At 40.0% G+C, this 12,672-nt stretch overlaps 1 protein-coding gene and 1 pseudogene across 2 annotated transcripts in view; one reads left to right on the forward strand and one right to left on the reverse strand.

The window, feature by feature from the left end:
- The window catches only part of ITGAV (integrin subunit alpha V), a 109,236-nt gene that overhangs the window by 77,399 nt on the left and 19,165 nt on the right, over positions 1 to 12,672 (reverse strand). The gene's annotated exons all lie outside the window — the stretch shown is intronic.
- Positions 11,075 to 12,424, forward strand: LOC139185761 (small integral membrane protein 20-like; annotated as a pseudogene).

The following is a 12,672-nucleotide window of genomic DNA, read 5'->3' on the forward strand; positions in this document are numbered from 1 at the left end:
CCTAATATGACTTAACCTCGCTAGAAATCAGAAATGCAAATTGTTGTCAGTCGCCAAGTCATGTCCAACTCTTTGCCACCCCATGGACTGCAGCAGGTCAGGCTTCCCTGTCCCTCACCATCTCCCGGAGGTTGCCCAAGTTTATGTCCATTGAATCAGTGATGCCATCCAGCCATCTCAATCTCTGTCACCCTCTTCTCCTCAGGCTTTCAATCTTAACCAGCATCAGAGTCACTTCCAATGAGTCAGCTGTTCACATCAGTGGCCAAAGTACTGGAGCTTCAGCGTCATTCCTTCCAAAGAGTATTCAGGGTTGATTTCCTTTATGATTGACTGGTCTGATCTCCTTGCTTTTCAAGGGACTCTCAAGAGTCTTCTTCAGCACCACAATTTGAAAGCATCAATTCTTCAGCACTCTGCCTTATTTATTGTCCAGCTCTCACATCCGTACATGACTACTGGAAAGATCATAGCCTTGACTATGCGGACCTTTGTCAGCGAAGTGATGCCTTTGCTTTTTTAACATGCTGTCTAGGTTTGTCATAGCTTTCCTGCCAAGAAGCAACTGTCTTCTAATTTCATGGCTGCAGTCACCATCCACAGTGATTTTAGAGCCCAAGAAGAGGAAATCTGTCACTGTTTCCACCTTTTCCCCTTCTATTTGCCATGAAGTGATGGGACCAGATGCCATGATCTTAGTTTTTTTAACATTGAGTTTTAAGTGGGCTTTTTCACTCTCCTCCTTCACCCTCATTCCCTGGTGGCTCAGAGGGTAAAGCGTCTGCCTGCAATGCAGGAAACCCGGGGTTCAATTCCTGGATCGGGAAGATCCCCTGGAAAAGGAAATAGCAACCCACTCCAGTATTCTTGCCTGGAAAATCCCATGGATGGAGAAGCCTGGTAGGCTACAGCCCATGGGGTCGCAAAGAGTCAGACACAACTGAGCGACTTCACTCTTCACTCTTCTTAAGCTGGCTTTTTCACTCTCCTCCTTCACCCTCATCAAGAATCTCTTCAATGCCTCTTTGCTTTCTGCCATACTACTTTAGAGTAGTCCGCATATCTGAGGTGGTTGATATTTCTCCTGGCAATCTTGATTCCAGCTTGTAACTCATCCAGCCCGTCATTTCTCACGGTGTACTCTGTGTATAAGTTAAATAAACAGGGTGACAATAAACAGTCTTGTACTCCTTTCTCAATCCTGAACCAATCAGTTGTTCCATACAGGGTTCTAACTTTCGGTTCTTGACCTGCATACAGGTTTCTCAGGAGACAGGTAAGATGGTCTGGTATTTCCATCTTTTATTTAAGAGTTTTCCACAGTTTGCTATGATCCACAGTCAAAGGCTTTAGCACAGTCAATGAAACAGAGGTAGATGTTTTCCTGAAATTCCTTTGCTTTCTCTATGATCCAGCAAATGTTGGCAAATTGACCTCTGCTTCCTCTGCCTTTTCTAAACACAGTTTAAACATCTGGACATTCTCAGTTCACGCAATGTTGAAGCCTAGCTTGGAGGGTTTGAGCAAAGCCTTACTAGCATGGGAGATGAGTGCAATTGTCTGGTGGTTTGAACATTCTTTAGTACTGCCCTTCTTGGGAACTGGGATGAAGATTGGCCTTTTCCAGTCCTGTGGCCACTGCTGGGTTTTCCAAACTTGCTGACATATTGAGTGCAACACTTTAGTAGCATCGTCTTTCAGGATTTTAAATAGCTCTGCTAGAATTCCATCACCTCCACTAGCTTTACTGGCAGCAGTGCTTCCTAAGGCCCACTTGACTTCACACTCCACAATGTCTGGCTCTGAGTTAGAGACTACACCATCGTGGTTATCCGGGTCATTAAGGATGTTTTTTGTATAGTCCTTCTGTGTATTCTTACCATCTCTTCTTGATCTCTTCTGCTTCTGTAAGGTCTTTCCCATTTCTATCCTTTATTGTGCCCATCTTTGGATGAAATATTCCTTTGATATTTCAAATTTTCTTGAAGAGATTCTAGTCTTACCCTTTCTGTTGTTTTCCTCTATTTCTTTGCATTGTTCATTGAAGAAGGCCTTCTTATCTCTCCTTGCTATCCTCTGGAACTCTGCATTTAGTTGGGTGTGTGCTGTGCTAAGTTGCTTCAGTCACGTCCAACTCTCTGTGACTCTATGGATACGTAGCCTGCCAGGCTCCTCTGTCCATGAGATTCTCCAGGCAAGAATACTAGAGTGGGGTGCAATGTCCATCTCCAGGAGATCTCCCCAACTCAGGGACTGAACCCGAGTCTCTTGAGTCTCCTTTACTGGCAGGTGAGTTCTTTACCACTGTCGCCACCTGGGAAGCTGAGTGTGCCTTTCCCTTTCTCCCTTGCTTTTCACTTCTCTTCTTTCCTCAGCTATTTGTAAAGTGTCCTCAGACAACCACTTTGCCTTCCTGCGTTTTTCTTTAGGATGGTTTTGTTTGCTGCCATCTCACTAGAAAAGTGAGAAAAGCCTTACCCTCAACTAGAAGCTGCTGCTGCTGCTGCTAAGTCACTTTAGTTCTGTCGGACTCTGTGCGACCCCATAGACAGCAGCCCACCAGGCTCCTCTCTCCATGGGATTCTCCAGGCAAGAACACTGGAGTGGGTTGCCATTTCCTCCTCCAACGCATGAAAGTGAAAAGTCAAAGTGAAGTCACTCAGTCGTGTCCGACTCTTAGCGACCCCATGGACTGCAGCCCACCAGGCTCCTCCGTCCATGGGATTTTCCAGGCAAGAGTACTGGAGTGGGGTGCCATTGCCTTCTCCACACTAGAAACTAACCTCACTTAACCTCTTTTCATGAGAAAAGACTTAACCTCCCTAGAAACAAGAAATGCAAATTAAAACAATTTGATTCATCTGCCAGACTAAGAAAGATTACATCAAGTTTGGTTTAGAGGGTTTTCCTACTTCACAAATATGTATCAAGTATGTGTTAAAGGGAGTTTCCCTCCTGGCTCCCTGGTAAAGAATCCGTCTGCCAAGCAGGAAACACGGATTCAATCCCTGGTTCAGGAAAGTCCTCCTGCAGAAGGAAATGGCAACACACTCCAGTTTTCTCACCTGGGAAATCCCATGGACAGAGGAGCCTGGCAGGCTAGAGTCCATGGGGTTACAAAAGAGGAGGACACGATTTAGCAACTAAATTACAACGTGTTAAAAACACACATCCCTCTGATTTCCAAATTTCATTTAACCCTAAATAATAATTTAAAAGAACAAAAACATAATAAACAAGGTACATACACAAACATGTTATACACACACAACCAAACATATCCTATAACTACTGATTTCCTCGGTGGTGGGACTTGGGAGATTTTTCTTTTCTTTTTGCCCTTTGGAGTTTTCTCATTTTTTTTAATCAATGAATATGTATTGTTTGTATGTTTCAAAAAGTGAAAAAAAAGTAGTGTGGGTATATATTCAAAAACCTTCACATATAAAAGCTCTGTTAGGAGCTTATATATCCCCTTTTAATTAACCTAAGGTTTACATTTTTGTCTTCCATACATAAGAGTTTTAGCTCATGAAATTCAAGAACATTTAGGTTGAACAAGCTCTCCTAGCAATGTTTATAAGCGTTATTCTTCGTATAGTCAGTAAACATTATATTTCCTAGTACTCAAACTACTGGACTAGAATGTTGTGAAAAATAATTCATTTAAAAAAAACCAAAATTCCAGATATTACTGATGACCAAAATGGAGGTTAATAAACTTCTCTGACTAAGAAAACACAGTTTCTTAATATAAGAAACTCTGGAAGACAATATGCAATGGTTATACTTTAGTATTAGTAAAAGAATTATTTGCTTTATAAACTTTAAAGTGTCTTTAAATATCTCTAAAAGCGTAACTGTACTGACTTTAAAATGAAAAGAGATAAAGATCTTTAAATCCAGTGTTTGGGGCCACAGACTACTGAAAAACTAATCACTTGCGAATGTAAAAATAAATCATAGTCTATGAACATGAGCAAATATTACTAATTTACACAGAGCTATCCAAGAATATCTTTTATATATATTAGATACAGCTGTTTTTCAAAAGCAAACAAGAAGTGTCAGAAAAGTAGAGCCAGAAGAAAATATGATAAAGCTCATTTCACCCGGGATTGGTATTTATTTACTGACTGATTTATTACCATCACGGGGAACAGAGAATCAAAATCTCCCTCTCCTTCCATGAGCAATTCTGATGCTTCTGATGGAGCCAGCACAAAGAATACAGGCCCTTTGAAAACACCCAGTGCTCTATCAATGCTGGTTTGTTTCCTCCTAGAGATGAGAAGGAAATGATCCTGAAAGCGTCTAACATTTTAAAACAAAAACTCTTTACCAAAGATAAAAAAAAAACAAAAGTCACCATTAAGTCTTAAAATAATGGGGACGAGTCAGGTCCAAACAGGCTGGGAAGAGGATGGTCTTTAAAGGACTACACGTGCTCAGCTTCAGTAAAAATTTAAAGTGTTAAAACACCAACTAACTGCATGAGTAGTAGTCAACTAGTAATAAAAGAACTGGATTCATTGATTTCTAGGTTGTCTGCCAGTTCTTCAATTGTGTAATTCTCTACTGGGGAACAATAGAGTACATTAGGAGAAACAGTTTCATTAAAAAACAACATATGTGAATAAACACAGACACGCTAAACCAAAAGTAAAAAAACACACATATGTAATTCTTTAGTATAAACTTATTTTGTAGTAACAAGGGAAGGGAGACTATTTTCTCTGTGTTTTTTAACTTTCTAATTTGCAGGACTATTGCACCTGGACAGGTATCTTGACACCATTCCGAGACAGAAAATCCACCAGGAGGACAAAGGCAAACTTAGGTGGCTTTTGAGTCAGCCTGATTGTTTTAATTGCACTGAGTTGGCAACTGTATGACGCAGAAGCCAGAGAGCAGCTCAGTTTTCTACTTTCTATTAAATACAAAGCACAGTAATTTTCAGAAAATACTCCACAGCATTTTTCTTGACTGGAAAATTGGCATAGCCAGGGTTTGCCCACAGTCTACACAGCCAAGCCCTTCTGGGAACAGGTGGTAAGTGTTCCAGCAAGTCACTTGGATGGAGGGCAATGACCTAATGACCTTCTCTAGGACAGACATTGTTGGTGAAAGGTGCCACCAATTCCCTGAATGTGGGACATAAATGTAGGTGCTTCTCCTTTTATAAGAGAGATGTATTTAACAAATCACGCAGGCAAGTCCACATTCCTAAACAGAGAGACTGCAACGGTGCCAGGTGCTACATGTTTTCCTGTCAGTGCTCATCATCTGTTTAACTTCTGAGAAAAGATTTACTATTAAGAAAACTGGGCAATGGTCAATCTGTCAGTAACATCTGCTTCCTGAAAAAGGAAAGCGTGTTGCAAGAAGATTTTCCTAAATGTTATCATAAGAGGTTACAACACAGACCAAGGATATCCACAGTTATCTTAATTTTATCCCTTTTCCATAATCATTCACTTCCCCACAGCTGCAGTATGAGCATGATGTCAACTATCCTTTCTTCATTTGTATCCTTCTTCATCATTTATGAAGAAGAAGGATGAAGACATTCTTCACAGACATTATCTCATTTGATCCACATACAAGTTTGAGGCGTAGGTCTTATGCTTATTTGACAAATGGGAAAATTTAAGGCTGGCAAACTTGAATCACTTGCCCGAGGTCACATCTAGTAAGTGTCAGGACATAGATTTGAGCCTTCACCTTCTAGTTTGCATTCCCCATAACAACAGAGCCAAAGCAAAAACAAAGAGAGAGAAAACAAGGCCGACTTATACAATCATGGTTGTGCCCTTAAAGTAGCTTATAGTATGGGTGTGCATGCGTGCTCAGATGCTTCAGTCGTGTCCAACTCATTGCAACCCTATGGACTGTAGCCCACCAGGCTCCTCAGCCCGTGTTGCCATGTCTGGATCTTCCCGACTCAGAGATCAAATCTATGTCTCCTGCATTCCAGGCGGATTGCTTACCGCTAAGCCACCAGGGAAGCCTCTAACCAATATCAAACAAAATATTTAAAAGGGCTCTGTGACAACAGAATAATCCCCACTACCCCCACTTCGCCACCAAAGACGTTCAAATCCTTATCCCTGGAAACTTCACACCACGTGAAATGTCACACCTGGATATAGGACATTACATAAAGGAACCTAGCAGGTGTGATTCAGTTAAGGACCTTGCAATGGAAAGTTACTCAGGATTATCTCAGTAGGCCTGAGGTAGTCACAGCAGGGCGGAGAAGGCAATGGCACCCCACTCCTGTGCTCTTGCCTGGAAAATCCCATGGGTGGAGGAGCCTGGTAGGCTGCAGTCCACGGGGTCTCTAGGAGTCAGGCACGACTAAGCAACTTCACTTTCACTTTTCACTTTCATGCATTGGAGAAGGAAATGGCAACCTACTCCAGTATTCTTGCCTGGAGAATCCCAGGGACAGAGGAGCCTAGTAGGCTGCCGTCTGTAGGGTCGCACAGAGTCGGACACGACTGAAGCGACTTAGCAGCAGCAGCAGGAGCAGCAGTCACAGCAGGGAGGCCGGAGAGTCAGTATCAGTGATGTGGCCTGACAAAGACTCAACCAGTCAATCCTGGCTTTTAAAACAGAGGAAGAGGCTACAAGCCAGGGAAGATGAGTGGCCTCTTCAAGTTAGAAAAGGCCTGAAAATGGCTTCTTCCTTGGAGCCCCCAAGAGCAATGCAGCACTGCAGACCTTGATTTGGGCCCCATGAGACATCTGACCTTCAAAACTGAAGATAATAAATTTGTGTTGTTTTTAAGCCTCCAAATGTATTTATAGTAACTTGTGATAAAAAGAATAAGAAATTAATCAGGCATGAAGACAAAACTGAGATAACAGACTAACCCTATCTTGCTACATAATATTCTTGATAATGTTTTGCATACCAACATAACACAATTTTAGAATACTTTTACTTCTTAAAATACACAGATCATCAGTCCTTACACTAAAGTAGACTTGCTTAAGTTCTACTTTTCCACATCTGTGTGCTGTGTGCTGTCGTGTCCGACTCCTTTGCGACCTCATGGACTATATAGCCCACCAGGCTCCTCTGTCCATGGGATTCTCCAGGCAAGAATACAAGTGGGTTGCCATCTACATTCAGATAAATTATGTTTTCTACATAACAATCATTTTGTTTTTTTAGAAGTAGGGGAATAAGAGATAACAAACTACTGTGTATAAATAAATAAGCTCCAAGGGTATATTGTAGAGCACAGAAAATAGAGGCACTATTTTATAATAACTATAAATGGAGTATAATCTTTAAAAATTGTGAATCACCATGTTGTATACCTGAAATGTATAAAATATTGTAAATCAATTATATCTCAAAAAATTTTTTTAAAAATCATGTTAGAAAACAAACAAATCATACCCCAAAATGACCTTTTAAATTTCAGTAATTCAACCCATGTCTCAAAGTTCAGATTATTCTATCAATTTAGGGAAAAATCAGTTTCCAACCATTATGCAAACCTTGGTTAAAACCTACCAATTTTGCTGAGTCACTAGATGAAGGGGTTTAAAAACCTAAGTGGGTAACTACCATTTCAAAGTAGCTGAAATCACTGAACAGGTATGTAAAATAAGACACGAGGTTTTCCTTTTTACATACTAGTTGTGGTTTTATTTACATATTACATCAAGGAAATCAGCAGGAAAAAGAAAAATAAAGACGACAAATCACACAAAAGGACACAACTAGAAACATAATAAAGTTTATGTTTAGAAGTTAACAAAAGAAAACAAGGAAGACAAGCCAAAGTCAAAAGCTTAAAAAAAAATTAAGAGAGCATGTTTAGGAACTAAGTTTAACAAATCCATGAAATAAGGAAGTTTAGACTAAGGTTTTCTTTTGTTCCTGCAGGATCAGTAATGCACAAATATCATTCAAAAATCAAAGCAGTAAATAAGCGTACCATCTCAGACTGAATTTTCTACTAAATTAAACTTTTCATCACAGAACCCTACATTTTCCTTGTTTAAAAGACACGTCTACAGTATTTTGGAGCTATCCATATAATATTCATTATTTCATGTAACCTGTATAATTCTACCAAAAATAATGACTAAGAAAATTAATAGACTAGGTACTGAAAATGTTACTTTCTCTGTAAAGTTCACATCAAATCTACTTAGCATGGCAAAGAACCAAGAGCTCTACCCACTGGGTTTTAGATCCTTTTATTTTTCATACAATGCTCTATGTGTGTTAGGCTCGATGGTGAATTTATTTGGTTAGACTGCTGGCTTGAATTATCTTTTTAAAGTTCATTTAGATCCTCCCTCCATTTACTTCCAGCTTAATTTCTCAACATGCCCTCAGACACTCTCACCTTATGCATATAAATCTTATAGAAAAATGTACACATGCAGGTCACATAGAATTATTTGATTTTCCTTCAAAAACACTTTTACTAATCTATGCATATTTTGTTTCCTCTGCCCTGGAACTCTCTCTTGCCTCTGGTGAATTCTACCTTATCTTTTATTAGCTACCTAAAATACCAGCAACTGATCTGGGAAGCCCTTTCTCTGCAGAGTTAAGACTTTCTGGGTCTGCCTCCTTTATTTCAGTATAAATCTACTTGTGTCTACTGCTCAGACATAAAGTGACATAAATTTAGACTAGTCTTCCAACCATAATTTTTAAAATCTTTCTTCCTCTTCCACTACCAAAAATCATGCCCTGGGATAAGAAAAAAAGAAAAACACTACAAGTATTCATCTTTCCTCTTTAAGAGCTAAGAAACTAAGTGTTACACTATTCTAATACCAAACTCCAGATTTTCTTTCTTAGCTACTGCTACATGTCTTAATGCATGTGACAAGTCACACTAAAATGGCCTACAAAGTTATACACTGTTTAATATCTAGGTATATCTTTGGTAAAGAGAAAATAAAATTGGTTCATGAATTACTGATCAGCAATAAACACACAATGAACCTGCGCAAACTCCAGAGATAGTGGAGGACAGGGAAGCCTGGCGTGCTACAGCCAATGGGGTTGCAAAGAGCTGGACATGACTTAGCAACTGGACAACAACCACAGATACACACTGGATGTTTTCTTACTATGACCTTGTTTTCCAACCCAAAAGAGAAAAAGGTACTCTCTTACTGCTATTCTTTTTCTTCGTTTGAAAACTGTAAGTTTTAGTTCTCTAAACAAGCTCATAGTCTATCATTTCTTAGCTGTGCCAGGTAAGACAGACTTTCTGACACAGGCATAGGCATACTTCTTAGAGTCAGTCAGATACTACCATAAAAGCTTTGAATCTCTAGCAAGTGATGCCAAAAGCCAGAGATGGGTAAGAAATTATTCTCACGGTGTTGTCCCATAGCCAGTACCAGCAAGTCCAACAGCAGTAAGACCCTGCACTACTAGTTCCTCTGTTAGCTTCTCTTACCCATTATTCAGAAAACTATCGAGTTACCGATATTCTGCCAATAAATTCCTATTCAGCAAAATTTAGCCAAAGGCAGTTTTTATTGCTTTACATGAAGAACCCAACACCTGCAGGCAATAAATACACACACACAGCCTACCATATGCCAAGCACATCTCTATTCACTAGCACGCGATGGTGAGCACAAACAAATTTGTCTGGAGAATTTACAGTCTAGTCTGGAAAACAAACACAATGTAAGACAACCAGAAAGAAAAGAAAAGAAGTGTAAATTTTAGCTAAATAAAGAAAAAGAGCTGTACCTACTGCGCTGACAGCCTGCATAGCAGAAGCTGATCTTAAAGGAAGACAAAGGGAATGGGAAAGGACATTGATAATACCTATTTAACACCAAGTATTTGTAGTATCTCCAAAAAGCACCTTACTGTAAAAAAACTTTATTGTGATTCTGGAACTAGCTGATATTTGTTCTTATTACAAGAAGGGATAAGTCACTGTTCTGTTTTTAAAGAGACAGCCCAAGAAATAAATGAGCCTAAAAAGTAAGTACTTCATACAGTTACAAACATCAAATGTTGATACAACTATCAGGAGGGATTCTCAGGACTCAATTGAATGGTCAGACTCACAAAACCACCAGAGGCCACACTCAGCACCAGTCTATTTCAAGGCTTTAGAACAGAACTGGACATACCTCCCTAAGAGAGTCCTCACATGAACTTTCCTCTGCAGCAGTACACACAGCTGTCCAGAGCATGTCTCTTTGCCTCACCAGGACACAGCTCAGACATGAACGAGATCTGGCGGATAAAACAGCTACCAGTGTGTCAGGTCTCATGCCCCATGGGAATGGTTATCTCCTATAAAAACCCCACAGCCAGCACTTTCAGAGTTCCCACAAAGGACATGCCAGTTATGAGAGTCAGTGCACTCAGGGAACGCTAACGCTATGGCTTCCCCATCAGGTACTAATAGTCTATAGTTTCTCCTAAACTAAATTCAATTTACCAACCAGGGGCCATTCTTAACAAAGCAACGATATCTATTTACTTAGCCACTCAGGACCCAATAAAATAGAACAAGAAACTTAACAGGAACTCGGGTTGGCATGCAGAGTAGGAAAGGGTTTTAATAACCATTTTCCAAAAGCTGACTACTGATAATTTTACTTAGTTTTAATATCCCTACATGTATTATTCAGTTAGGTTGCATTATGCTAAAGTAACAAGCATCCCGAATGTCTATTAGTCAAAAATAACAAAAAATTATTCTATATACATACATTGTGGGTCAAAGAGCCTAAGCTTCACATCATCCTCACTCAGGAAACTACGCTGAGGGAGCCTCTATCATTTAAACTATCACCACTCACTGCGGCATCTGGCAAGAGGAGGAGCAGAACAACGTCCCGACTCCTAAACCCTTCCACCTACACTGCTGCGCATGTTTCATTGGCTGCAAAAGTCACAGGGGCTTACCTAATTCAGGGGCATTCCTAGAAGGTTTAGAAATATGATACTAATCACTAGTCGTAATATTTACTATACATCATCTAAGAGCTAATGTAAATAAAACAATTTTATAAATTCAACATCACAGTAATTTTATAAATTCAACCATTCAACATGACAGTAATCCAAGTCTATGCCCCAATCACTGATGTTGAAGAAGCTGAAGTTGACCAGTTCTATGAAGGTCCTACAAGACTTTCTAGAACTAAATACCAAAGGGAAAAAAAAAACAGATGTCCTTTTCATCACAGGGGATTAAAGTACAAAAGTAGAAGTCAAGAGATACCTGGAGTAACAGGCAAGTTTGGCCTCCAAGGACAAAATGAAGCAGCCTTGAACAGAGTTTTGTCAAGGGAACACACTGGTCATAGCAAACACCCTTTCCCAATAACACAAGAGATGACTCCACACATGGACATCACCAGATGGTCAATACAGAAACCAGATTGATTATATTCTTTGCAGCTAGAGATGAAGAAGCTCTATACAGTCTGCAAAAAAAAGACTGGGAGCTGACTGTGGCTCAGATCATGAGCTCCTTATTGCAAAATTCAGGCTTAAACTGAAGGAAGTAGGGGAAACCACTAGGCCATTCAGGCATGACCTAAATCAAAAATCCCTTAAGATTATACAGTAGAGGTGACAAATAGATTCAAGGGATTAGACCTGGTAGACAGAGTGCCTAAAGAACTATAGACAGAGGTTCCTAACACTGTACAAGAGGTAGTGACCAAAACATGCCAAAGAAAAAGAAATGCAAGAAGGCAAAATGGTTCCAAATTGGGAAAGGACTACAACAAGGCTATATACTGTCACCTTGCTTATCTAATTCTTATGCAGAGTACATAATGCAAAATGCCGGGCTGGATGAAGCACAAGCTGGAAGCCAGACAGCTGGGAAAAATATCAACAACCTCAGATATGCAGATGATACCGCTCTAATGGCAGAAAGTGAAGAGGAACTAAAGAGGGTGAAAGAGGAGAGTGAAAAGCTGGCTTAAAACTCAACATTCAAAAAATTAAGATAATGGCATCCAGTCCCATCACTTCATGACATATAGAAAGGGAAAAAGTGGAAGCAGTGGCTGACTATTTTCCTGGGTTCCAAAATCACTGCAGATGGTGACTACAGCTATGAAATTAAAAGACGCTTACTCCTTGAAAGGAAAGCTATGATAAACATAGACAGCATATTAAACAGCAGAGACTGTTTGCTGACAAAGGTCTATATAGAAATCCAGGCCGCCCCCAACTACAGCCGTGTCCCAGAATCTGCACACTGCTCTCATTTTCGGGAGCTTCATCTCCCTGATTGGTGCTACCCTCTACCTCATCTACTTCCAGACCCTAATGCGACTGTAGGAGTAACAGAAGCAACAAACCATAAATCAAGCTGGCACTGTTCAAGAAGACATGCAGCCACCATGGCTGAAAGTGTGGTTGGATCCATTTGGTAGGAAATGAGAAGACTATCACCACCTTTAATTATGAAAGAGAAAGAGACTTCATGCTTTCAGTTCTACAGCAAGTATAATCAATCACCTGGCTAGAGAATGATGGCTGGAGAGGAAAACTCGAGAAAGCCATAAAGAAGAGTACTGTGCACAAGGATTAAATTCCCTACTTAAGTTCAAAAGAATCCTGGAATAAATTACACCATTAGGAAAGTTTTCATGATTTGGCTTCCTTTCTAAACATGAAGCTCTCTCACC

This window comes from Bos indicus, chromosome 2 (genome assembly GCF_029378745.1).
Source record: "Bos indicus isolate NIAB-ARS_2022 breed Sahiwal x Tharparkar chromosome 2, NIAB-ARS_B.indTharparkar_mat_pri_1.0, whole genome shotgun sequence".
Classification (NCBI taxonomy): domain Eukaryota; kingdom Metazoa; phylum Chordata; class Mammalia; order Artiodactyla; family Bovidae; genus Bos; species Bos indicus.